The sequence below is a fragment of the Scyliorhinus canicula genome, chromosome 13, assembly GCF_902713615.1.
Source record: "Scyliorhinus canicula chromosome 13, sScyCan1.1, whole genome shotgun sequence".
NCBI classification, from domain to species: domain Eukaryota; kingdom Metazoa; phylum Chordata; class Chondrichthyes; order Carcharhiniformes; family Scyliorhinidae; genus Scyliorhinus; species Scyliorhinus canicula.
In genome coordinates this window covers 63,102,883-63,130,874 of record NC_052158.1, presented here as the reverse complement: position 1 = coordinate 63,130,874, position 27,992 = coordinate 63,102,883, and positions in this window count along the sequence as shown.

Sequence of the window (27,992 nt, the reverse complement as noted above, 5' to 3'; positions counted from 1 at the left end):
ATAGACCTGGGACTTCTCTTCCAGGTCTTTCTCAAGCTTTGATGTGGAGATGTCGGCGATGGACTGGGGTGAGTACATTAAGAAGTCTTACAACACCAGGTTAAAGTCCAACAGGTTTGTTTCAAATCACTAACTTTTGGAGCATTGCTCCTTCCTCAGGTGAATGAAGAGGTTGGTTACAGAAACATATATATAGACAAAGTCAAAGATGCCAGACAATGCTTTGAATGTGAGCATTTGCAAGGAATTAAGTCTTTAGAGATCCAGAGATAGGGGTAACCCCAGGTTAAAGAGGTATGAATTGTCTCAAGAATTGGGCCTGGAAGGGGTCCCATATGTGATGACACAATAGGCCTCAAAATGGGAAGGAGTAAGGCCTAGGTGGGACATAGACAGATCCACCTCAATTGACTGAGGGGGTAACATGGCGATATCAACCACAATTTCAATGGGATCAAAGGTTACGGGGTAGATCTGAGGTAATGTGAAGGAGGAAAGCCTGCTTTGATATGACTCCAAAAAAAAAGTCGTCAGCTGGACAAAAAGGAGAAGTCTCTGGAAACCCCACCTCAGAACCTTGCAGCTGACAGGCTCAGTGATGGGAACTCCCAGTCCCCCCAAAGGAATGCCATCCCCTCACAGTGTGCTCCCTCATGGATATACCGAAGGATGTAGTCACAGAGTCCACTGGATGAGTAAGTTATTGCCTCAAATAAATACATGACATCCAAGTGCCTGGTCATATCCATTTTATAGCAGTGGGTCTACTGATATGAGACCAGGAAATGGGGAGGAAGCACTTTGAGTGGTTGTTGCTAACCCACAGTCACTCAGAGTCAGTGACAGAAAGAGAGTCTTGGGAAGCTAATACCCAGTCATGTCTTTCTTTCAATGTTCCTGCAGAGAGGAAGGTCAGGAAGGACGCCACGGGGTCTGGGAGGACATGCATTGCCAATGACTCTGAAAGTCATGTTTCCTCTGAACTTCTACATCAGCTTCCACTCACAAATGCATACAAGAGGTAAAGAAGGCCCCCTTTGCAAGGCCCACAATTGCATGCACAATGACCGTGATTAAGCTAACCAGGCAGCCAGATTATTGGGCTTTGCTGCTATTTCTAGATTTCCATAGGTGCAAGGTACCATTGACTGTACTCATGTGGCGGTAAGAGCTCCTGGGAACAGACAATTCAACACATCAACAGGAAAGCTTTCCACTGGCTCATTTATGTAGACAGTCCAACTAGGGAAGGGGCTGTACTGGACCTGGTATTGGGGAATGAGCCCGGCCAGGTGGTAGAAGTTTCAGTAGGGGAGCATTTCGGGAACAGTGACCACAATTCAGTAAGTTTTAAAGTGCTGGTGGACAAGGATAAGAGTGGTCCTAGGGTAAGTGTGCTAAATTGGGGGAAGGCTAATTATAACAATATTAGGTGGGAACTGAAGAACCTAGATTGGGGGAGGATGTTTGAGGGTGGATCAACATCTGACATGTGGGAGGCTTTCAAGTGTCAGTTGAAAGGAATTCAGGACCGGCATGTTCCTGTGAGAAAGAAGGATAAATACGGTAAATTTCAGGAACCTTGGATAACGAGAGATATTGTAGGCCTTGTCAAAAAGTAAAAGGAGGTATTTGTCAGGGCTAGAAGGCTGGGAACAGACGAAGCCTGTGTGCAATATAAGAAAAGTAGGAAGGAACTTAAGCAAGGAGTCAGGAGGGCTAGAAGGAGTCACGAAATGTCATTGGCAAATAGGGTTAAGGAAAATCCCACGTACACGTACATAAAAAGCAAGAGGGTAGCCAGGGAAAGGGTTGGCCCACTGAAGGATAGGCAAGGGAACCTATGTGTGGAGCCAGAAGAAATGGGTGAGGTACTAAATGAATACTTTGCATCAGTATTCACCAAAGAGAAGGAATTGGTGGATGTTGAGTCTGGAGAAGGGTGTGTAGATAGCCTGGGTCACATTGAGATCCAAAAATATGAGGTGTTGGGCGTCTTGAAAAATATTAAGGTAGATAAGTCCCCAGGGCCTGATGGGATCTGCCCCAGAATACTGAAGGAGGCTAGAGAGGAAATTGCTGAGGCCTTGACAAAAATCCTTGGATCCTCGCTGTCTTCAGGTGATGTCCCGGAGAACTGGAGAATAGCCAATGTTGTTCCTTTTCTTAAGAAGGGTAGCAAGGATAATCTAGGGAACTACAGGCCGGTGAGCGTTATGTCAGTGGTAGGGAAATTACTGGAGAGAATTCTTCGAGACAGGATCCACTCCCATTTGGAAGCAAATGGAAGTATTAGTGAGAGGCAGCATGGTTTTGTGAAGGGGAGGTCATGTCTCACTAACTTGATGGAGTTTTTCGAAGAAGTCACAAAAATTATTGATGCAGGTAGGCCTTTGACAAGCTCCCGCATGGTAGACTGGTACAAAAGATGAAGTCACACGGGATCAGGGGTGAGCTGGCAAAGTGGGTACAGAACTGGCTTGGTCATAGACGGCAGAGAGTAGCAATAGAAGGGTGCTTTTCAAATTGGAGGGCTGTGACTAGTGGTGTTCCGCAGGGATCAGTGCTGGGACCTTTGCTGTTCGTAGTATATATAAATGATTTGGAGGAAAATGTAATTGGTTTGATTAGTAAGTTTGCAGACGACACAAAGGTTGGTGGAATTGCGGATAGTGATGAGGACTGTCAGAGGATACAGCAGGATTTAAATAGTTTGGAGACTTGGGCGGAGAGATGGCAGATGGAGTTTAATCCGGACAAATGTGAGGTAATGCATTTTTGAAGGTCTAATGCAGGTAGGGAATATACAGTGAATGGTAGAGCCCTCAAGAGTATTGAAAGTCAGAGAGATCTAGGTGTACAGGTCCACAGGTCACTGAAAGGAGCAATACAGGTGGAGAAGGTAGTCAAGAAGGCATACGGCATACTTGCCTTCATTGGCCGGGGCATTGAATATAAGAATTGGCAAGTCATGTTGCAGCTGTATAGAACCTTAGTTATGCCACACTTGGAGTATAATGTTCAATTCTGGTCGCCACACTACCAGAATGATGTGGAGGCTTTAGAGAGGGTGCAGAAGATATTTACCAAGATGGTGCCTGGTATGGATGGTATTAGCTATGAGGAGCGGTTGAATAAACTCGGTTTGTTCTCACTGGAACGACGGAGGTTGAGGGGCGACCTGATAGAGGTCTACAAAATTATGAGGGGCATAGACAGAGTGGATAGTCAGAGGTTTTTCCCCAGGGTAGAGGGGTCATTTACTAGGGGGCATAGGCTTAAGATGCGAGGGGCAAGGTTTAGAGGAGATGTACGAGGCAAGTTTTTTTACACAGAGGGTAGTGGGTGCCTGGAACTCACTGCCGGAGGAGGTGGTGGAAGCAGGGACGATAGTGACATTTAAGGGGCATGTTGACAAACACAAGAATAGGATTGGAATTGAGGCATATGGACCCTGGAAGTGTAGAAGATTGTAGTTTAGTCGGGCAGCATGGTCGGCACGGGCTTGGAGGGCCGAAGGGCCTGTTCCTGTGCTGTACTTTTCTTTGTTCTTTGCTCTTTGTAGCTGGTCTGCAGCCACCAGACACACATTCTGCAAGTTTACGGGAGACCCCTCGGAAGCTTCCATGACTCCTACAATTTGAGTAGATCGTAGATCCTGGATGCCTTTGAGGGACCACAGAACATCCAGGGTTGGCTCCTCGGTGACAAAGGCTATCTTCAAAGGGCATGTCTGATGATGCCCATGGTGGGCCCACATCACCACCAGCATGACTAGTTTTCTTAACCGTCTTCTTCATTCTAAGATTGAGAATTTACACATTCTCCTCACCATGTCCTCATTCTTAGAAAGAGGATGAAACCTCAGGGGCATGGGCCTTGCTCAGATGAGAACCAACTTCAGAAGGTCGTTCCAGAATCACACGGCAAAGGGTGCTGCCTCTCCAAACATCTTTCCAGCATTCCAAGTAGCTAAGGCAGCCGACAAGAGGGGAAATTTGCACTGTCATCCTCAGTGGAATCGCAGCAGCATACCTTCTGTTCGACAAAGCGCCTCAGGAACATTCATCGCCAGCAAAGGAAAGATACTTTCTGTGTCATTTCAATCATGATTCTGTAAGGCTAGACTTGGGCCAAGGCAAATGGAGATGTTTAAGTGTTACCTTAATTCCCATTACATTGACACCCTCTGCTGTCAGTTAGGGATGTGGAGCTCCACTTAGCCTGACATTTCAATAGATATCAATCACCTCACGGTAACCACATGCTTATTTAGCAAACATGGAAGAGCCTCCTTTTCAACGCCATCAGTTTCCTATAATGGTCAACCCTGGCCCTTGTGACCCCAAAACAGTAGACACACCATGGAGCCCTCAAGCTTCTGCTTCATTGATGATAAAGAGCATACGTCAGCTGCATTCCACCCTTTCTCCTTGTCCATTTCTACCCTCGCCATTATCTTCTCATCAAGTTAACACATGGGCAGCAAGACTATGTTCAGTGGATCTACATCTCTGTATCGATGTAGCACTGCTGAGCTCGGTGAGTGGGAAGGCAGTGGCGCAGTGGTATTGTCACTGGACTAGTAATTCAGAGAACCCGGGTTCAAATCCCACCATGGTTGATGCCGAAATTTGAATTCAATAAAAATCTGGAATTAAAAGTCTGATGATAACAATGAAATGATTATCGTAAAAACACATCTGGTTCATTAGTGTCCCTTATGACACTAAGACTGTTCTAGGAGTGAGTCTCTGCACTAGTGGAGACTGTGGGTGCATACTGTGATGGGTTCCAGAAGTGGGTTCTCAAAGTCAGGGCTGGGTATGAGGGGCAGGTTCCTGGCTGGCTCCCGGTGGCCCTGGGACTTGGCTGTGGTGCCTACTAAACAGAGCAGAGGTAATTAGAGAATAGCAACAGACTCAAAAAGAATCTCGGGACAAGGTTTGCACCCAGAATCTAACTGTCAGAAGGATCAGCTGGTTCAAAGTCCTCACTTCGGCGTACTTCACCGACCTCGCCGTCATCGCAGCCATGGTCTCAATCCTCTCTGGCCAGGTGTGCTGCATACTCCTTTGTGATGCCTCTGGGTGCCGGCGTGTGAGATCCCTGCGGTCTGTCATCCTGTGAATGTGTGAGGGGTTTGTGAGAATGCGAGCTGAGAGGAAAGAGAAGGTTGACTTGCCCTGGTTGTGCAAATGCACTGCACTGCGTCACTTGTCACCTGCTGGTTGTGGTGGAGCTCACTGCCACAGACATCTCCTCCGAAGCCAGGTTGGTGAGATTCTTGAACCTCTGCTGGCCATCGCCAGGGTCACGAAACATGGGAGCTGCAGTTGGGGGTCTCCCCTCCCATGGAGTAGGCCTGGGCTGCAGACCATGAAAGATCTGTGGGCGGGTGTGTTTGAAAAATGATGTGACTGGAAGATGCAGCTAGAGGGAATGGCTAGGATATTCTGGCCAGAATGTCAGGTTCGGCCTGAAACCAGGGTGTCTCTCTCTCCAGCTTGCACAGCTGAGTTTTCAAACCAGAGAATCTGGGGGCGTGGTTACACTCAAAGGCGGGGGCTGATAGAATCGACAAGGCCAGCGACACAGAAGTTGGGGCGCCATCTGTAAATGGCTCTCTGAGCTATGTTAAAAATAAACTCCCCTGCCCCCTGAACACGGAGGACCCTCCCTACAAGCATGAGGGTGCCACTCCCCACCTCTCCCACCCCTCCCCCCCCCCATCAGCATATAAGCATCAGGGTGACACCATTCACACCCCAGACACACCCCAGAAATAGGGGCAACTCCTCCACACAAACATCGCCCACACCCCCACACACGCATAGAACGCCCCTCCATTGGCATCAGACCTCCCCCTCCCTCCCCCCCATAGGACTCAGAACATCCCCCACAAGGCAGCACGGTAGCATGATGGTTAGCATAAATGCTTCACAGCTACAGGGTCCCAGGTTCGATTCCCGGCTGGGTCACTGCCTGTGCGGAGTCTGCACGTCCTCCCCGTGTGTGCGTGGGTTTCCTCCGGGTGCTCCGATTTCCTCCCACAGTCCAAAGATGTGCGGGTTAGGTGGATTGGCCATGCTAAATTGCCCGTAGTGTCCTAAAAAGTAAGGTTAAGAGGGGGGTTGTTGGGTTACGGGTATAGGGTGGATACGTGGGTTTGAGTAGGGTGATCATTGCTCGGCACAACATCGAGGGCCGAAGGGCCTGTTCTGTGCTGTACTGTTCTATGTTCTATGTTCTAAGAGGAACACTCCCTCCTCCCAATGGGTCTCCCCAGAGGGCCCTCCCCTGGCACTGCCAGGTTGGCACTGGCAAGGTGCCGGGGGCAGAGTCAGGATGTCAGGGGGCCAACCCGGGTGCTATACTTGCCTGTGCACCCCTGGCGTGGTCATCACAGCTGGTTTTCATTTTTGTAGTGATTCGCGCCGGTGTGACATCACGCTGGCTGGGAGGAGGGTGGAAGTTGTGGTGATTTTCCCACTAATGATATTAAAATATATTATAATATCTGCTGATCAGGCTCGCACACTTTCCTGGGTGTGAACCTGATCACGTCATCAGAGGGGGGAGGATCACATTTGGAAATCTCGGCAAAGCAAATTCTGATTTTAGCCTCTCGTGACGTTTAACATCCATTATGGAACTTGCGCCCCTGGCTAGCACGGCCGCCAATTCATGGCTATTATATCAGACTGCTATTTGTGGGAGCTTGCTGTCCACATATTGGCTGCTGCGTTTGCTACATTATCACAGTGACTACAAATTAAAAATATTCCATTGGCTGTAAAGCATTTTGAGACATACAGTGATCATGAAAAATGCCATATAAATGCAAGTCTTTTATTTCATTGTACTCTTTATTCCGCACATCGCCTTTCCGCTAAGTGAGGTGTTATTCTGGATACTGGCCCTCCTCCCCTATTTCTCAGTGACAATATGGAAGACATGTGTTTCCCTTGACTTTATTGATCAGGTTTCTTTCCTAGAAATAGCAAAGTCCAAGGTGGTGCTGCTGTAGTAAGATGTCATTCCGAGCACATTGCTCCTAGTTTGACTCACTGACTGTCATGAGTTAATTAAACATTCGTGAGGCAATAGTTGGGGTGTTAGAAGTTATCCCACTGACCCACTCGCTGTCCCTAGAGTCTGTATCTCCCATTCCTTCAAATATTTATTGACAATCTCGCCTTTGAAAATAGAAAATGGTCTTTACCCCGACCACCCCCGTGTCAAACGTTTAATTGCTCTCAAAACTCTGCAGAAAATAACATTCTCCTAACCACTCTCCTCACCCTTGGTGATAATTTTAAATTGGTGACCTTCTGCCAAAGGAAATAATCTTTCCACTTCCACCTCATGAGGACCCTTCAAATTCTCTCAAGTATCTCTTCATACAATGGTCTCTCAGCGTGGAACAGAGATGTACAGATTACCAAGATTGTATGTTTAATTGCTGCTTTGTACTGAGTTGACTGGTGTCAGGGGTGTTAAAATTGCTTTTAGGTTGGGAGGTGGAGGGGTAAAATCAGCCAGGGCTCTTGATTCTGATTGCCATCTCACACTCTAGAGTATGTGTTGGAGGAGTGGCACGCTGGAAGGGTGCCACAACACCAGGACCCGGCTTCGATTCCGGCCTTGGGCGACTGTCTGTGTGGAGTTTGCACTTTCTGCCGTGTCCTCCAACTGTCCAAACATGGGCAGGTTAGGTGGATTGGCCATGCTAAATTGCCTCTTAGTGTCCAAAGGTTAGGTGGGGTGACAGGGTTACTGGTGTAGGGCAGGGGAGTGGGCCTAGGTTGGGTCGTCTTTGAGAGGGTTGGTGCAGACTCGATGGGCTGAATGGTCTCCTTCTGCATTGGAGTGATTCTATGATATTAAATGAGGGTACAATTCATAAAATCATGGAATACTATAGCTCCAATGGATAGCAGTGTACCACCGAGCTCATGTTGGTTCTTTGAAGAACTTACCCACAACTGATGTTTCCCCACAGCCCTGTAAATTTTATTTTCCCAAGTATGTATTCAATTCCTTTTTGAAAGTTCCACCACGCTTTCGGTCAGTGCGTCACCTCAGGTTCTTATCTCAATTACCATAAATGTTCTATTTATCCTCCCTTCTGCCAGTAGAAAGTCTTTCTCTCCATCGACCCTATTGAAACTCTCAGAATTTGGGACACCGTTATCAAACGCTCATCCACCTTCTCGGCTCTAAGAGGAACAATGACAACCCCTTTGTAGCCTCTCCAAGTGACTGAAGTCCCCCGTCAGCGGATTTCAGTTTTGCAAGACTGTGCGAGGCAACACAGCGTTCCCGGTGCGCCCACGGAATTGCACCTTTTCATGAATGAAGGAAATTAAGATGAAAAATGACTTTTGTAAGCATGTGTCCATATTCAGGAGTGAAATTTTTCTTGACAAAGCTTTTATCTACCAGTAGTTATTCAGCTGGCATAGATATGAAGGGAAGGCTAAGTAGCTTTTAAATGAGAGTACTGGAATATATTAGCAAAGCAATGAAGAGACTTTTAACTATCGTTAGGAATTTAGCAAATTGACCTATCTCAAGCACTACCTTGTGACATTAGTGCAATATTAAACTAAAAGGGCTTAAGTACAATGAGCTCCGCTCCAGTAGAACAACCCTATTCGAATGTGCCTGACCTTTATTACACGAGTGCTTGAAGCAATTAGATGCATTGCATGATTTTTTAATGGGCATAAATCCTGCCTGTAATCCTAAAGCCAGCTCCGCAGTAAGAGATCCCTGTCACTTGCTACCTACCTTTACGACTTTCACTTCCTTGTAACAGCCAATCAGCCTAAGACTCCACTCCTGCTCCTGCGTTTTTTGAAATTAATTCCCAGGATGTGAGCGCCACTCACAAGGCTGGCATTTATTGCCCACCCCTAATTACCCTTGAGAAGGTGGTGGTGAGCTGCTTTCATGAACCGCTGCAGTCCATGTCGTTTAGGTACACCCATGGTGCTGTTCGAGAGGGAGCTCCAGGATTTTGATTGAGCAATAATAAGAATCCTTATTATCACAAATAGGCTTACATTAACAGTGCAATAAAGTTACTGTGAAAATTAATGAAGAATTGACGATATAGTTCCAAGTCAGATTGTGTGTGGCTTTGAGGGGAACATGCGGAGGGCGAAGTTACCATGTGTCTGCTGCTCCCATGCATCTGCTGCCCTTGTTCTTTCAGCTGAAAGAGGGTATTCCAATCCCTTGCTTATTCAGTATAGCCCAGAAATCATTCCCTTTTTCAATATTTATCCAATTTCCATAGAATCCATAAAATCCTTACGGTGCAGAAGGAGGACATTCAGCCCATCGGGTCTGCACCAACCCTCCGAAAGAGCACCCGACCGAGACCGAGGGGGGTTGTTGGGTTACGGGTATAGGGTGGATACGTGGGTTTGAGTAGGGTGATCATGGCTCGGCACAACATCGAGGGCTGAAGGGCCTGTTCTGTGCTGTACTGTTCTATGTTCTATGTTCTTTCTCGAACTTTTCACGGCGTCAGGTCAACAGTAGTCCAAAAAGCACATCAACCCATGGGCAGCAGGGTAGCATGGTGGTTAGCATAAATGCTTCACAGCTCCAGGGTCCCAGGTTCGATTCCCGGCTGGGTCACTGTCTGTGTGGAGTCTGCACGTCCTCCCCCTGTATGCGTGGGTTTCCTCCGGGTTCTCCGGTTTCCTCCCACAGTCCAAAGATGTGCGGGTTAGGTGGATTGGCCATGCTAAATTTCCCGTAGTGTCCTAATAAAAGTAAGGTTGGGGGGGGGGGGGGGTTGTTGGGTTACGGGTATAGGGTGGATACGTGGGTTTGAGTAGGATGATCATGGCTCGGCACAACATTGAGGGCCGAAGGGCCTGTTCTGTGCTGTACTGTTCTATGTTCTATAACCCGCGAAAAGGTTTAAGATCGGCTGGTGGTTGCATAGAATTGCAGTTAGAATCATAGCAAAGTTATGGTGCAGAAAGAGGCCATTTAGCCCATCGTGTCAATGCCAACCAAAAAGAAACAAGCTGCTCATTTTAATCTGACTTTCCAGCATCAGAGACATGGCCGTGCAAATCACAGCACTTCAGATACAGATCCAGGAACCTCGTAATTACATTGGTATTGTAGTCAATGAGGAGTCCTGAAAAGGAGAGTCAAAAATAGTTTATTTCCCACTCACGCTAGGAAATACACTCTATACACTCCGGCGCCGGAGTGGCCCACCTCGCCAGTTCACGGAGAATCCCACCCCTGACCTTTGACAAGGTCTTCCATTGCACTGTCTGATTGACTGAGTCAAAAGCCTCGATTGGAGTTGAGCATTTCAGCCTCAACCACCAATTTAGGCAGTGAATTCCAGACTCTCACCACCCTCTGGTTTGAAAGGATTTTCCTTCTGCCCCCTCTAACCCATCGACCAAACATCTTGGATCTCTGATCCAGGTAACCGTCCACTCAGTTAGGGGAAACAAGTCTTTCCAGTTGTTATAACCCCCATGAGACCAATAGGGATGACCTGATTGATCTCCCTGTGGGACGCGTGTAATACAAGCTCCCCCTCTGAGGGACGGAGGCCCAACAGCAGGCTTATTAATTCCCCGAGATAAAGCCGGCCCAGGAAGGAGCCGCCATCTCAGGATGGTCCCGGCTGGGACTTGGATTGTTACTTTGTTGTTGTATTTCCTAGCGTGAGTGGGAAATAAACTATTTTTGACTCTCCTTTTCAGGACTCCTCATTGACTACAATACCAATGTAACCTATCTAATTTTGTAAATCAGGTCACCCTTCAGCCTCCTCTGTTCTGAGGAAGACAACCCCAGGCTATCCAATCTCTCCTCGTAACTACCATTTTCTAGCCAAGGCAACATTCTTGGAAATCTCCTCTGCACTCTTTCCAGAGCAATTAGGTCCTTCCTGTAATGTGGTGACCAGAATTGTGCACAATACTCTCTAGTTGTGGCCTAACCAGCATTTTATACAGTTCCATCATTATATCCCTGCTTTTGTATTCAAAACCTCACCCTATTCAGGAAAACATCCCATATGCTTTCTTGATCACTGTCCACCTGTTCTGCCACCTTCAAGGTCTCTCACTTCCACAACCCCTCTCAATACCTTACCCTTTATTGAGTTCCAAGTTGTGTTTATTTATTATCTGATGCTAAAGAAGTTATATATACGAAACGGATCAGGAGTAGACCATTTGGTCCTTCCAACCATTATCCACCATTCTATAAGATTATGGCAAATCTTCTATCTCAATTCCACCTATGCACAGTATTCCCATATTTCTTAATTCCCTCAATTAAAGAACATCTATAACCCTCTATTTTGAATATCTTTGGCAATCACTCATTAACTAGTATGATTGTCCACCTATGAAACTCCGTGTCATTGGTCATGGGTTCTGTGGGCCCTTGCGTGGCTGGTGAGCCCTTTCCTAGAGCTATATCTTCGACTGCACATTTGGCAGATGTATCTGGGAGGTGGGATTGGTCCTTGTACTGGAGACCACAGGTATTCCTTTCTTCGGCTCCTTTTCCAGGCCTTCTCTCGCTGTTGGATGTTCTCGAAGAATTGTGTCCCTTCAGTCAGCAGGTTCCTCAAGGTAGGTTCTTCTAAGCAAGGTTCTCCCAGGGATTGACATCAATGTTAATTTCTTGACGTAAGTCTTTGAAGTGCTTCCTTCCTCTTCCTCTAGTTTGCATGCCTTCCTTGAGCTGGGCGAAGTAGACTGATTAATGTTTGACTGATATTTATTGTCACATGTACTGAAGTACAGTGAAAAGTATTTTTCTGCGGCCAAAGGAACATACACAGTACGTACATAGTAGACAAAAGAATAATCGGCAGAGTACATTGACAAATCGTACATCGACAAATAGTGATTGATTACAGTGCAGAACAAGGGCTAAACAAAGCAATACACGAGCAAGAGCAGCATAGGGCGTTGTGAATAGTTTTCTTACAAGGAGCGGATCAGTCTGAGGGGGAGTCGTTGAGGAGTCTAGTAGCTGTAGGGAAGAAGCTGTTCCTTTGTCACGATGTGTGGGACTTCAGACTTCTGTATCTTCTGCCTGATGGAAGGGTCTGGAAGAGGGAAAAGCCCGTGTGAAAGGGCTATGACAATACTATCTGCCTTCCTGAGGCAGCGGGAGGTGTAGGCAGAATCAATGGGAGGATTGCAAGCTTGTGTGATGCATTGGGTGAGTTCACCACACTCTGTAGTTTCTTGCGATCTTGGGTCGAGCAGTTGCCATACCAAGCTGTGATGCAGCCGGATAGGATGCTCTCTAATGATATTAATAATAATCTTTATTGTCACAAGTAAGCATACATTAATACTGCAATGAAGTTACTATGAAAAGCAACACTTCCTGAAGTCACTGATCAGTTCCTTAGCAATCAGGATAATTGTGCGGAATGATGGCACAGTGGTTAGCACTGCTGCCTCACAGGGACCCAGTTTTAATTCTGGCCTCGGGTGACTGTCTGTGTGGAGTTTGCACTTTCTCCCCCTGTCTGCGAGGGTTTCCTCTGAGTGCCCCGGTTTCCTCCTACAGTCCAAACATGTGCACGTTAAATGGATTGACCAGGCTAAATTGCCTCTTACTGTCCAAAGGTTAGGTGGGGTTCTGAGTTCTGGGGATAGGATGGAGGCGTGGGCTATAGTAGGGTGCTCTTTCAAGGGCTGGTGTAGACCCGATGGGCCGAATGGTCTCCTTTTGTTTTGTAAATTCTGTGATTCTATGACTCTGGCATCCTGAGCATATGGCCGGTCCAGGAAAGTTGGTTTCAGATGATCATGGCCTCGATGCTGGTACCTTCAATGATGCTGATGTCAGGATACCTGTCCTCCCAGCCGATACAGAGACGCCGTTTCAGACAGCATTGATGGTACCTCTCCAAGGCTTTGAAGTGGTGTCTGCACCTAGTCTGGATTTCTGAGCCATATGGGGAGGGAAACTGCCTTGTACACAAATATCCTTGTATGAGCACGACGTTGTGGTGGTCGAAGACTCTCATCCTTTAGTGTCTGAAGGTGGCGCTCATGGACTGGATGCAAGGTTTCATCTCCATGTCGATGTCAGCCTTGGGTGGCTCCCCAGGTCGGGGAAATATTCCACACATTTGAGAGCTTGTTCATTGATCTTGATGGAGAGAGACCGTATTCTGCTCTGGGGAGGGTTGATAAAGGACTTGAGTCTTGAGTTTGAGGCTGAGACCAATTCTTTGGTATGCTTTCGCAAAGGTGTCAAACACGTCTTGGAGATTCTCTTCTGAGAAAATGGAGACGGTGATATCATCTGCATACTGACGTTCCACGAGTGATGCCAGTGTCGCTTTTTCCTTGGATTTTAACCGTTGAGGTTGAAAAGTTTTCCATACATCCTGGAGGCAATGTCCACTCCACTGGGAATCTTGTTCTTGACAAGGTTATGGATGGTAGCAATGAAAATGGGGGAAAGAGTACATCCCTGCTTGACTCCAGTCTTGATCTCAAAAGTTTCTGTCGTATTTCTGCCGATGAGGACTGTCGCCGACATCTTGTCGAGGAGGTCGGAGAGCATGAATCCCGCCCTGGCGGCTGCCGAATTATCCAGCGCCGGGGTTTTGGCAGAGGCGGGAATCGCGGCACGCCGGTCAGCGGCTGCTGGCAGCAGCCCCCCGGCGATTCACCGGCCCGCGGTAGGCCGAGTGGCCGCGGGAGTATCTGGCCCCGGGGCGGTGTCCCCATGGTGGCCTGGCCCGCGTTCGGGGCCAACCAACGGGCCTGTGCCGTGGGGGAACTCTTTCCCTTCGCACCGGCTGCTGTCAACCTCCACCATGGCCGGTGCGGAGAAGAAGCCCCCTGAGCATGCGCTGGGATGACGCCAGCATACCCTGGTGCTCCTAAGCATGCGCCAACTCACACTGGCCGGCAGAGGCCCTTTGGCGCAAGTTGGCATGGCGCCAAGCTCTTACGCGCCGGCTGTGCGGCGCCAAACACTCATCCGCCAACCGAGCCCCTGAAGGTGCGGAGGGTTCCACACATTCGGGGTGGCCCGAGGCCGGAATGATTCACGCCACTCCCCGGCGCCGGAGTGGCCCACCTCGCCAGTTCACGGAGAATCCCACCCCTGACCTTTGACAAGGTCTTCCATTGCACTGTCTGATTGACTGAGTCAAAAGCCTCGATTAGATCGATGAAGGCCATGTAGAGTCGTTGATGTTGCACCTGGAATTTCTCTTGAAGTGGACGAGCAGTGAAAATCATGTCCGCTGTTCCGCAGTTTGGAAGGAAGCAACACTGGTTTTCCAGAAGGATTTCTTTCGAGGTGGGAGAAGTCGGCTCGCGATCGGCTTCATGCGGATAGAGATTAGGGGTATTCCTCAGTAGTTCCTACAGTCCGCTTTATCTCCTTCTTTAAAGAAGGTGGTAATGGCGTCATCCCTGAGGTTGGCGGGAATTTCTTTTCTGTCGCACATTTTCAGGAACAGCTGATGGAGATGACGGATTATCTCTTCTCCAAGTTTGCAAATCTCCGCTGGGAACTTGTCCACTCCTGCAGCGTTTCCATCCTTCATGTGGTTAATAGCGGCTTCAACTTTGTCCATGCTTGGTGGGAGTCCAAGTTCCTTTTTAATATGCGGGTTGAGGGAGTTCATCAAACACGTCTCATCTACATTGTATCACAGTTTAGGAGTTCTTTGAAGTGTTTTCTCCATTGAATGCTGATAATGTCTCTGTCTCTCAAAAGGGTTCCATCCTTACTCTGCACTGATTTGAGACCTAGGGTGTTGGGTTCATATATTGCCTTGGTGGCTCTGAGGAAGCCCCAGGTGTCGTGCTTGTCAGTGAGGAGTTGCAGCTCCTTAGATTTTTCAGTCCACCATTGGTTCTTGATTTCCCTAGTTCTTCTTTGTACCTCTGCCTTTGCTGTTTGATTAGTTCTCCTCTTTGCTTTGCTGGTGATGTTGTTTTGCCAGGCAGGGAGAGCTTCCCTCCTCTTGTTGATGAGGTCCTGAAAAGTATAGTCATTCTCAGTAAACCAGTCTAGGTGTTTCCTGGTCTTGTAACCCATGGTTTCTTCACAGCTTGAGATGATGGATGTGTTCAGCTCTTTCTAGTTTTCCTCCATTTTATTTGAATGAACGCTTTGAAGATTTTGATGAAGACATTGTTGGACGTTCACGAGCATGCTTGCCTCTTAAGGGCTGGTTTAGCACAGTGGGCTAAACAGCTGTCTTGTAATGCAGAATAAGGCAAGCAGCGCAGGCTCAATTCCCGTACCGGCCTCCCTGAACAGGCGGCAGAATGTGGCGACTAAGGGCTTTTCACAGTAACTTAATTGAAGCCTACGTGTGACAATAAGCGATTATTATTATTTTGTAGCCACTCAACGTTGATCTTTTTTATGAGCTGTTTCTTCATCTTCCACTGATTCTGGTAGAGTTTGATGGACATAGAGAAGCTGATGAGCCAGTGGTCTGTCCAACAAAGCATCTGCATTGGCCATGAGGGCATCCTTTTGGTCCCAGGATCGGACAAGGATGAACTTGATCATGTCCAAGTGCTTTGATTGTGGATATCACCAGGATGTCTAGAACTTCTCCTTTTGGTGGAACAGTATGTTAGTGATAGCAACCTGGTGTTCCGTACATTTAGTGAGCAGGCGAAGCCCGTAGGAATTGCAATTCCCAACTCCTTCCTTTCCAGTGGTTCCTTTCCAGAGTTGGGAGTTCTTTCTGACCCTGCATTGAAATCCCCAAGGAGGATCATCTATCCTCCTTGGGAATGGTGGAGAATTTGTCATCCAGGATGGAGTAGAAGCCTTCTTTGTACTCATCATTGGCATCAAGGGTGGTGCATAGATGCTCACAGCTGTTGCCTGCTGGTTCCTGGCAAATTGTGAAAGGAAGGAGAGTCATGAGGTGCTCATTGACACAGACAGGGAACCCCGAGAATGGGTTAATGAGTTTGTTCTTGATGACAAACCTAATTCCATGTGTCCTGAGCTGATCCTCGGGTATCCTCTCAAGAAGGTGTCACCACCACCATCTTCCCTCAGCTGCCCTTTGCCTGCTTTTTGGGTCTCTTGCAGGGCAGTGACATCAATGTTAAAATGCCTGCATTCATGGCAATAAGGGCAGTTCTCCATTCAGGTCGATTCTTTTGCTCATTATCCATTAGGGCTCATACATTCCAGCTTCTGAAATTCAGTTTAACTTTCATTTACTGACCGCAAGGTAGATGAGCCTTGTAAGGATACTCTTGTGAAATCTTGTTCGGCTCCGTGTTTCTTTTTTAAATCTTGTCTTGCTAGCTGCCTTTAATCTGCAGCCTTCTTGTTAGCTGCTGAAAAATTGGGAATTTTGCTTAAGCTACAGACATTAGACAAACTGAAATGCCACTGATCTAATGAATTAGCCCAACTTCCCCTTTGTGCTCTGTGGCAGAGGCAGTGATGTCAGTTTGATAGACTTAGCAAGCAACCAGTGAGTCAGAAATTCTGAGACCGCCTATTCTCGCTTGCGAATGGTGGAGCCATTCAGAACATTCTGGAAGAAAGCTGGGTCATGTAAAGAGCTCCTTTATGGGCAGTTCTGTGAAAAGATCCAGGTCTGATGCAGCTTTAAGGCATTCCCTCTCTGCTCTCTCTCTGCCAGGCGATTTAAGGGGCTCCTAGCCAGACTTGTGGAAGTCACTCCTATTTAAAAGGCTGCAGACAGTAGCCAGTGATGGGAACTGCTGATTTGAAAGGCTGCAAGCTGGTTCTCCCACCAGGTCTGTAATAATTTATTCCCCTGTATGAATGGCTGACAAAAGCCCAATCTATCTGAGAACTTTCTTCACGATACAGGCAGAATCTCTGCACCGAGATCGGACCAGCAGAAAAGTCTAATTTCTCAGCTTTAGAGTTCCAGTAATATCTCAGGGAGACAAAGGCTCCATCTGGTAGTTGAAGGATAGAATTGCACTGAACTGAATCTCCTATGTAAGGCTCCATCTGGTGGTCGAAAGATAGAATGGCACTGAACTGAATCTCCTATGTAACGCTGCATCTGGTGGTCGAAGGATAGAATGGCACCGACCTGAATCTCCTGTTTACACCTCAAAATCTTTCCTCAATTCCTATTATTCTAATCCTTTTTCTACCTCTACCGTGCATTTGTCTTGTGTATGTCCGGGTGAAGGGTGGGACGGGGTTTGGGGAATAGGTAGACTAGTAGACCATTTTTCCAGTATTTCCATTATATGTCCATCTTTCACTCTTGTTATAAATAAACAGTTTGTTAATGTTTTACTTGTAAATCTAATGCCTGGAGCTCATTGGAGAAGTCAAGGATTAAAGATATTATGAAAACATTCAAATTATTGGTTAATTCACTTATGTTGGAACTCTGCGGTCTGTGGGGCTGGAATTGACCATTCACTCGCCCAGATTGTCGTAACAGCCTTCTGAACCCGGTTTACCAGCTAGATTGGGGATGGAACAGACTGTTTTAGGGCATATTTTCATGCCCTTTCCCTATGCACGGCGAGCAGAGTGGGCATTGAAGAGGGCCTCTCTGTTGCAAAGGAAGCTGCCGAAACGCTCTCCTGTTCCTATTGCAAGTTTGAGGGGACTGAATCAAACTCCACTGCCGACGTGCCATTCTGAAGCTCGGGACTTCCAAATCTCGCCGTCCTGTCCCCGTAGCCTCTTGGCCGGTCACCACAGTGCTTGCCTGTGTGGAGGATGTGTTGGTTTATTCTAGGCAGACGCCTTCTACGGGACACTTTTTAACGTGCCATTATGCCATTGCACATCAGCAGACACACGGTACTTGCCAGAAGGTAAGTCCAATTCCAAGTAGGAACCTCCCTGCTGGGGATCGGCCAACTGCTGCAGCCTTCATGCACCATTGCAGCCGCTAATATCACATGGGTATCTTCCGCCTGATCCACCTTAGACGATTTTCTGTGGCTGCACTTTGTCTGTTGCCTCTCCACTGACCTTACCTTCATGGGTGACCCTGCCATCAGATGCTCGCTTCCAATGCAAGTACACACTTGCTTAGTGTGGGAGATTTCCTGGGGACACAAACTCACCTTTCCCACACTTCCCGCTGAAGACTGTGAGGCGCAGCATGCACAGAATTAGCAGGTGTTATAATGGAGTAGATAAGGCCAAATTGTTTCCGTTTGCAGCAGGGTCAGTAACCAGAGGATGCAAATTGAAGATAATTGGCAAAAGAGCAATAGCGTGCATTTATATTCACACTTTTGAGATAGTAAAGCATCCTAAGATGCTCTGCAGCAGCTTTATCAAAACATATTTGACATCCAGCCACATGGAGAGACATTATGGCAGGTGACCAAAACTGCAACGGCTTAAAGGAGGAGAGAGAAACAGAGAGACAAACGGTTTACTGAGGGGAATCCAGAAGCTTGAGCCTTGGCAGCTGAAAGCACATTTGCCAATTGTGGAGCAATGAAAACTGGGGAGGTGCAAGAGGCCAGAGTTGGAGGAGTGCCCCTTTTCTTGTGTTTCTTTTGCAATTTGGTATTCTGTTCTGGTGAGTGCAAGGCAAAAATCGTTGATAGGATGTCTCTTTTCAGCAATGCTCAGGTTCTGTACTACAAATAGTTTGTAATTTGAGAGGCAAAGGGGAGGGAGAAACTTAAAATAATTACAATCACCAGAAAAAGGATACGGAGGAAAATTTTAGAACTAAAGGTTGACAAATTGACTTCATCCAAGGGTCTTAAGAGAAGTGACAGTGGAGAGAGTAGATGCACTGGTTGTAAATTTTCCAAAATGTCCTAGATTCTGGAAAGATCCCATTAGGTTGAAGAAAAAGTGAATGTAACTCCTCTATTCAAGAAAGGAGGAAGACAGAAAGAAGGAAACTACGGGCCAGTTGGCCTAACATCTGTCATAAGGGATGTCCACAATAGGCATGTTTGGTGAATGGTAGCCAACTTGCAACTCCAAGCATCCATCCTCCTGGGTAAAAGGTCATGTCTGACGTGGGCTCATACGATTAGTCTTTCTATAATTCTATAAGGCAACGGTCTCGCTGTAAAGACTTGAGGTAGCAGAGGCAAGCATGCTAGTGTCAGAAGGAGGCTTCTTGCACATGGTTCTCATCGTCTATGTCAAAGAACAGTGTCTCCATGCGCAGGCATGTATGAATGGGGGGAACAGGCATCCTTGATCCTCAGGATGTTCGTCACCAGGAAGGGGTGGAGTGCACATGACTATTAAACAACAAGCAGCAAGATTGAATCCAGAGGACTTTAATTAGTGCAAGGGAACATTCATTTACAGGTACCCAAATGATTGTACAGCCAGCCATGTCACAGCGTGCATTCAAAACATGTACATTTCTCTTACTCTAGCCCCATATCTGAGCGGATCCCCAACATCCGCAGCAGAGTTGGAGGCAGCCTGCTGACTGCTATTCCCTGTTCTCTCAGATTACTTTGGCAGACGTCCTTTGAAAGGCCCGGCCTGCTAAGGTTCTCCTGTTCTGGGTCTCCCTTCTCGGCCTGACCAGCTAGAGTTGACAGGGTGACAGGCACAGGGGATTCGAAGCAACAGAGGCTCTGTTGGAGTGTTCTATATGGATCGCCATGGGGTCTATAGCTGACACTCCTCCATTCGGGTGTCCAAGGGACCCTCACTTACTGTTTGAGAGGAAGGAGCACCTGAAGGAGGCAAACCTGCCCTCTCCTCCTCATGCCTAACCACTGCTGGAATTCACCCATGATGAGATCAATCCTCTGAGTGTTCTGCTGCACCTGGGTCTCCATGGTGACCACCACCTTTCCATTAAACTTTGATGCGTTCGCATGCCAGAGCCATGAAATCAGAAAGAATGTGGAAGAGCTCCTCCATCTCTCCTCCCACTCTGTTGACAGCCTCTGACCTCTCTGCCTGATGTTTCCCTGTGTCTCCTTACATCTCCAGCATGTGTCCCAGGATTTATTTCAGGGTCTCATTATCTGACCGGGACTCTGCAGAGGCCTGTTCTCCAGAGCTGTCATTGCCTCTGCCTGTTTGGACACATATCTGTGAAGTGACCGTCTGTGAGTGACCCCAAGCGTACTCCAGAGCTCTGACCACCAATGTGTGTTTCTCTGTGCTGGGGGATGGTGCTGGTGAATGTTGCAATGGCTCTACAGGTGTGAAAGTGTCATCTTCCTCCTACAAGGGGGCCTAGGAGCTGGGGCTTTCTTCATTGGAGGAGGCTGGTCTCCTCTTTCTGCTGGCACCTAGAATGGAGAGAAGAGAGAATAAGCCAGCTGGCTCAAACATTACATACATCATTCACATGTACTTTCCGCAGCTCTATGTATAATGGATGCTTCCCCACTGGACTGCTGGGAGAGGCTGATCTTGCTTTCAGCGCAGGTCCAGTCTCTGTCCTCCACTGCCAGTTCTGCAGTCTACTGCTCAAATTGGGTGAGGTTCCCTAACTCTGGGGTTCCACCTCCTGTCTTCACACTCCCCCTCCTGTTGTTGTCTATCTTCTCCTGTAACAAGACATTTGGATTGAGTGTGTAAGGGTCCTTCCTGTTTTTTGCTTTTCTTTCCCCTTTCTTTTATTTTGCCATTCTTATTTTGATCTATGGATGACTAATAGACATGTCCCCTTAAAGCAAGCAACCTATATATTTAATTCAAGCAGAAGAATCCAGAAGTTACAGGAGAGATCACTTTGCCAGCCTGTGCTGGTTTGAAGAGGAGACCACAGACTTGTTGGCACCAGCAAGAGAGGTGGATTGTGACTCCGCTTGATTGACTGGCTAGTGACCAATGAATTGGCCCAAAAGGCCATACTCTGCCTGGTGACAGGCGGTGATAGCATTATATCCCAGTGGAATGCTTTTCAGTGTCCCATGGAGTTTTATTTTGGCAGCCCAGGGGTAATAACATATGAACTCACTCTCTCCATAAAGACAGGGGTGTAACAGAATATATCTCTCTCCAGAAAGCCAGCTGTGAGGGCAGTAATCCTGAAACTGCAGAGGCCTGATAGCAAGCCACGATCTGAAAGCAAAGTTTGAAGAGAAGTAAGCTGCCTCTTCAGAAAAGCTGTGTGTACTGAATTTCTAAACTACAGAGAACCTGAATGAACGTGTAAGGCTGCAAACAGAGACTTTAACCTGTACTTATGATTTTTACCCTGTATCACCCGTCTATGTTTGTCTGTCTTGTGTATGTAAAGGGTGGGGAGCAAGTTAAAGTGGGGAGTTAAGAATTACATAATAGTTAACTAATTGTATTTGCTGCAGAATTCATTATAGTTCTTGTTATAAATAAACAGTGATTGTGTTTAAACTTACAAACCTGGTGACTGTAATTATCCAGCAGCCAAGGGCCACAAACGTTGGGTATTTTAATCAGAATTATTGGTGAATTAATTTGTGTTGTGACTCCTGGACCAGTGGGACTGGAATTAACCGTGCACTTGCCCAGGGTGTCATAACAAGTGTGACCACATTGGATGAAAAAGCAGGTCATAGGCTGTTAATCCTACAGTGAGTAACTCACCTCTTGACTCCCCAAAGCCTGTCCACCATCTACAGGGCACAGGAGTGTGATGGAACACTCTCCACTTGCCTGGATGAGTGCATCTTCAATAACACTCAAGAAGCTCGACACCACCCAGGACAAAGCAGCCAATAGATTGGTCCTTCACTTACTAGGTCACAATACTTTGAAGTCCCTCCTTGATATCACTGTGGGTTCTCCTACACCACATGGACTGCAATGGTTCAAGAAGGAGGCTCACCAGGAACCTTTCCAAGGGCAATTAGGAATGAACACCAAGTGTGCTGGCCTAGCCAGTGACACCCACATCCCATGAACAAATAACAAAAGAAATCAGTGCAGATGTGTGTTTGGAGTGGATATAAGATCCACTTACCCCAGCAGAGAGGATGAAATCATTTTCCAATGGCTGCACCACAGGACAGTCCTTATTTGGATCCCATGGGTGCTAATCACCTGGCGACCTCCTCCCAGGCCACCATCATCAGACAATGGAAATCCTGCTCCCATCCCTTGGAAGGAGGGCCTCGAGCCTTTCCTCAACCGCCTGGAGGAGAATCTCCAGAGAGGCATCGCTGAACCAGGGGCCACAGTTTGCCGCCTTCTCCTCAATATTTTCTTTCCGAGAATTTGAAGGTTTTGGCGTAGTCACTGTCCAGGTGCCAGTGAATATAGTGCTGTGACATGACAGTGGGGTGAGTTGCTGCCTGCTCACCCAGCCACGAGTTTCAAGATGATCCTCACGTTTGCACAAGTAATGAGCAAAACAGTGCAAGATCTTACGCGTTTAGCCGCCTCACTGACTAGTGGAAGTCACACCAACTTCCACCCCGCTACCAGGCTTAGTCTCACAAGCATAACATTCTACCCGTTAACACTGTGTCTGCACTGATGCTGCATGACCTGCTGAGATTTTCCAGCTGTTTTTGTTCTTATTTCAGATTTCCAACATCTGTGATATTTTGATTTTGTACTTGATAGATTCCTCATTGACAACAAAGTCAAAGGATATGGAGAGTAGTCAGGAAAATGGAGTTGAAGCCAGAGTCAGAACATCCATGGTTTTATCAAATGGTGGAGCAGGCTTGAGAGGTCATACTTGAAATAAAATTTCAATTAATTTACGGGATGTGGGCGTCGCTGGTTAGGCCAGCATTTATTGCCCATCCCTAGTTGCCCGTCAGCAGCTGGTAGTTGATGTGATGGGTATGCTGGGTCTGTGATGACTGCGTTTACCAGAGCAGTAGAAGAGACAGGTCACCAACACTTGTAGAAGTACAACTCTATTTTATTTAATTATGAACTGTTAAACATACTTGCACTGTGGGTCGACACTATGTTAGGTTGACTGAAGACCTATGGCTAACCTGACCAGACTATACTACTGGCACATGGCAGATGTTCATGTTACTGATTACGGGCTCTGGCTGTCTCACAGGCTGCATCCTGAATGAGCGGGAAAACTAGTGCCTCTGGCTTTATAGTGACTGTGCCCTGTCTGGTGATTGGCTGCTGTGCTCTGTGTGTTGATTGGTCTTTCAGTGTGTCAGTCAGTGTGGGTCTATGCACCATCATAGACTTGTGTGTATATTATGCCAGTAGTGAGTTGCCTTCTTGAACCGCTGTAGTCCCTGAGATATAAGTACACCCACTGTGCTGTTAGGGAGGCAGTTCCAGGATTTTGCCCCAGCGACAGTTAAGGAACGGTGATATAATTCCAAGTCAGGGTGGTGAGTGACTTGGAGGGGAGCCTCCAGATGATTGGTTCCCAGGTATCTGCTGCTCTCGATCTTCTAGATGGCAGTGGTCGGGGGTTTGGAAGGTGCTGTCTGAGGAACCTCGGTGGGTTACCGCAGTGTTACCACTGTGTATCTTGTAGATGGTACACACGGCTGTCATTGTTCGTCGGTGGTGGGGTTGAATGTTTGTGGAAGGGGGAGTAATAGATAGAGAAATACAGCACAGAACAGGCCCTTCGGCCCACGATGTTGCGCCGAACTTTTGTCCTAGGTTAATCATAGAATTTTGGACAATTTGTCATGGCCAATCCACCCAACCTGCACATCTTTGGACTAATCAAGCGGGCTGCTTTGTCCTGGATGATGTTGAGCTTCTTTGAGTGTTGTTGGAGCGGCACTCATCGAGGCAAGTAGAGAGTATTTCATTACACTCCTGACTTGTGTATTGTAGATGGTGGGCATGCTTGGAGGGGGGAGGGGGGGGGGGGCTGTGTCAGGAGGCTTTCTATTGCTCCTAATTCATATGTTTACATGATCATAAAACCGGAACAACCCTTTAACAGGGTTATAACTGTGTTTAATATATTGCCATTTACTGTGTTTGAAGTAATCCTATAATTATCAAATTCCCAAGGTTTTGCTGCCAGTATCTGTGAATGATCAGGTTTTAAATGTTTTGTACACCAAGTAACTAATACTAATAATCAGGCTGCAACAGGGCATATGGGACCTTGGTGTAGTTCTTGAACCATTGAGTTTAAAGGGTTGGGAAATAAACAGGGAGAGGGTTGTGAAGGGGGTAAACTAGAGTGGGTGAGTTCAATGTCAAATCCGGTATTAGAAAAAGCAATAAAGAGAAGGAAAGAAGATTAGGTTAGGAGAGGGAGGGTAAAGAGATGGAATGGACAAGTTAAATAAAAAGAAACGTTTATTATCTGGCATATTTGTCACCACCAAAAACTAATTCACTACCTGAGGGAACGGAATGTCAAATTTAGAACTGGGGTTGGCACAGTAAGAAGTCTTACGACACCGGGTGTTGTAAGACTATTTACTGTGCCCACCCAGTCCAAAGACAGCACCTCCAAATTTAGAACTGTTCAATCTATGGGCCAGAGAGGTTGATATGCAATCATTAACAATTTTCACAAAGGCTTTACACTGTTACGTACCAGACGTTTTCTTTCTGCGACACGTTCAATAGGGGCAATTAATGTATAAATGCAGCAATTTCATGGTTAATAACCATGTGCGTCATTCCTTCAGTGTTATTTTTTTTCACCAGAATCTAGGTCATTAATTTTTATTATTTGTTTGCAGTATGTGGGCATGACTGGGGAAGCTGAATCTGCTGGCCATACCTATTGTCCTGCCCAGGTGGTGGTGAGCATCTCCTTTGAACCCCCATTCCTATCCTTTGCGCAATGATTTTACCGTGACTGAGAGGGGAATTCAACGGTGATGAAGCGCCCAAACTATTGTCCTTCTCTATGGCAGATGTCAGAGGACAAGAGAGTGCTGTTGAAGCCACCTTTTTGAGTGCTGCATGATGCAGTCACAGTGTATTGGCTGTGGTGATGGGGTGGGGGGGGGGTAGATTTTACGTGACTTGGGAGGACAAAGGCTTTCTGCTCTGTCGGTCCCAACACTTATGCACCAGGATCAGAAAGTATATCCTGTTGTGCTTCACCGAGATCTTCAGGACTGCTCTCTGTAATATTGCATGCCTCCATCAGAGGGAGCATGTTCCCAGATTGAATCGTATCTACTTCTCTGTCCTTTGGGAAGCTCTGATTATCAGAGAATATATTGTTAGAGAATATAAAATCTGTTTCTGCACAAAATATGGACTCTTTCATAACCTGAGTCTATGCCTTTTCCTGTAGACTCCTGAAAGGAGTTGATGTGGATGCAATCAGGACTAGCTTTGTTAGATCCTTGGTGTTCAAGGTTCCGATGAAGGCAGACAGGGTGAGATCTCCCACGCCACCCCCCCCCCCCCCCCCCCCCCCTACCCCTGGCCTACAGTGGCAGAGGCAGCTTGCCATTGGCTGCCAGTGGAGTCCTCTGGTCCCACCGATATCTCCAGCTTTTTGCATGGCTCACCAGTCCCACCCCCAGGGAACCCGCCACCGGTGGGTTGGGGGTGAGGGGTGTTGCCCTCAGTGGGACTGGGTTTCCGCCAGGGGAAAAGGATGGGAAATCCTACTCAGGGAGAAGGAAACATTATTCAGGCATAGAGAATGTGGTTGGGTATTTTCTCTTGAATTAAGCCTCTTGTTTATCAGCAGGATTTTCGGTGAAGTGACAGATCCCGTATTGGAATTGTATGTTCCTGGAGCATTAATCATGATTCACTTATAATCCCCGATGAAGGTATTTGCTTCCTTGCTAATGTTTCCCTACAGTAACTCTGAGGCTGCCTGAGAGTAGGGGTAGCATCACAAGCAATTCTTCGGGCATTCGTCACTGATAGAAAACATGTTGTTCCACATCCTGTCTCCTCCTGAACCTCAGTAACACAGGCTCCACTTTCCAGGCCACTGCACTTCGTTACATTGATTCATCTCTGTCTCAAGTCGTCTTCTTCCCCCTCAGAGGATTGTGAAAGTTAGGATGTCTCCACCTCAGAGAGTGGTGGATGCTCGATTGTTGAATACATTTCAGGCTGGGGCCGACAGATTTGTTGGAGAATGGAGTTGTTGAAGACCAAGATCAACTCTGATTGTATTGAATGGTGGAACAGGCTCAATGGGCTGTGTGGTCTACTTCTCTTCTACATTCCTTATGTACTGATGTTCATATGTTCAACCCACCACTGATAGCAAAGCCTTTGGTCTCTTTGGACTCTAAGGGCGCGATTCTCTATGGGGGTGCCACCCCAGTGCTCGGCTGGGGGTGCAAGACCCTCCGCAGGGGTGGGCCACTGTAGCAGGGTGGGGGGGGGAGGTCTGGGGCGGGCAACTGGGTGTAGTGATATGCATACAGACATATCTGTCTATAATTGTACATAGTTGTATCAATGCATATATGTATATATGAAAGCGCCACTGTATGTACACAATGACCAATGCATGTAGGGACAGCTATAGCCTCCCGCCAGCAGGTGGAACCAGACCGGACAGATGTATATATATTGGAGGACTGACAGAAGCCAGGCACTTGATAATGGGACAGACAAGACAACAGACATCAGTGACGGAGACGGAATTGTTTGTATATAGTAATGCATGACTACCACTAAGAATAAATACTTGGAGATCTATATCATCGTGTTCTATGTGTACCTTCATCATCGAACAGAACACAACACCAGGGGACAACCTCAGGCGGCACCACCATGCTAACCCCTGGATCATGTGCATCCGTTGAGGGGGCAACCCTTGTCCCTGCCCGTCTGCCCCACCACCCACCCATAACCCCCATTGACTGCCCAGGCCTCAAGGTCACCGCAGCCCTGAGCATTTATGCCTCAGGATCATTCCAGGGCCCGAGCGGGGACCTGTGTGGCATCTCGCAGGCCACAGCCCACAGGTGCATCTGACAGGTCACCGATGCCCTGTTTGCCTGGGCATAAAACTTTGACATGCACCAAGCCCCAAAAGATGCCCGGGCAGCAGGATTTGCCAGGATGTCACAGGTCCAGGGGATAATAGATGTCATACATGTTACCCTGTGCTCACGGGGCCATCTGGGAGCGCTCTGTTTAACTGAAAGGGTTTCCACTCCCTCAACATACAGCCAGTGTGCGACAACTACATGAAGATCATGTAAGTCTGTGCACGCTTCCCGGGAGCATCCAAGAGAGCCACATACTGGGGCAGTTGCTCGTCCCCGACCTCTTTGAGGATCACCCCAGGATGGGCAGCTGGCTCTTGCAGGTTAAGGGGAACCCACAGAGGACCTGGCTAATGATGCCAGTACGGAGGCCGGAGACATAAGCGGAGACCCGGAACAATGAGGACCTTATGGCCACCCGGGCTGTGATCGAGCGGTGCATCGCACTCCTCAAGATGTAGTTCCGATGCCGCGGCCGCTCAGTGCTGGAGTCTTGTACACCTCCCAGAGGGTCACCTGCTTTGTGATGGACTGCTGTGTCCTCGACAACCTCACATAGCAGCGGGACAACGAGATGGAGGTTGGTGATGAGGAACATGTGGCCACTGAGGAGGAGGTGGAGGAGGAGGAGGACGAAGGTGAAGCAGCGCTGGGCCAGCAGCGGCGGGTTCAGGGAGGAACTGGAGGAGCAGCCGGAGTCTGTGGGATGGGCAGCAGCGGCGAGCGTCCGGCAACCCGGAGGGCCAGGGAGGCTCTCATACTGGCCTAGTCCATCATCACTACCTTACCCACCCCCCACCACCATCTCCCACCCTCCCAGGGTATGTGCTACATCACTCCAGGGTGCTGGGACTGTGTCATCTCCGTCAGCGGGTCACTGTCGAGGGCAGGGTGGGGGGATGATGATAACCTGCAGAGAGCTGAGCGCTGATGCTCCTCAATCCATGCCATGATCTGACCCCTGCCTGTCCGCTGGGTGCACACTCACACCCACCATCTGCAGGCGGTGTTTGCAGCGAGTGGAGGATGCCTAGAGAGATGGGCCAAGGGTTCAGAGGCCGGACCGCATTGTGATTATTAGTTTCTCGCCACGCTATGGCGGGACCCTGATTTTTGCCAATGGGAGCGGGTCAGTTAGAT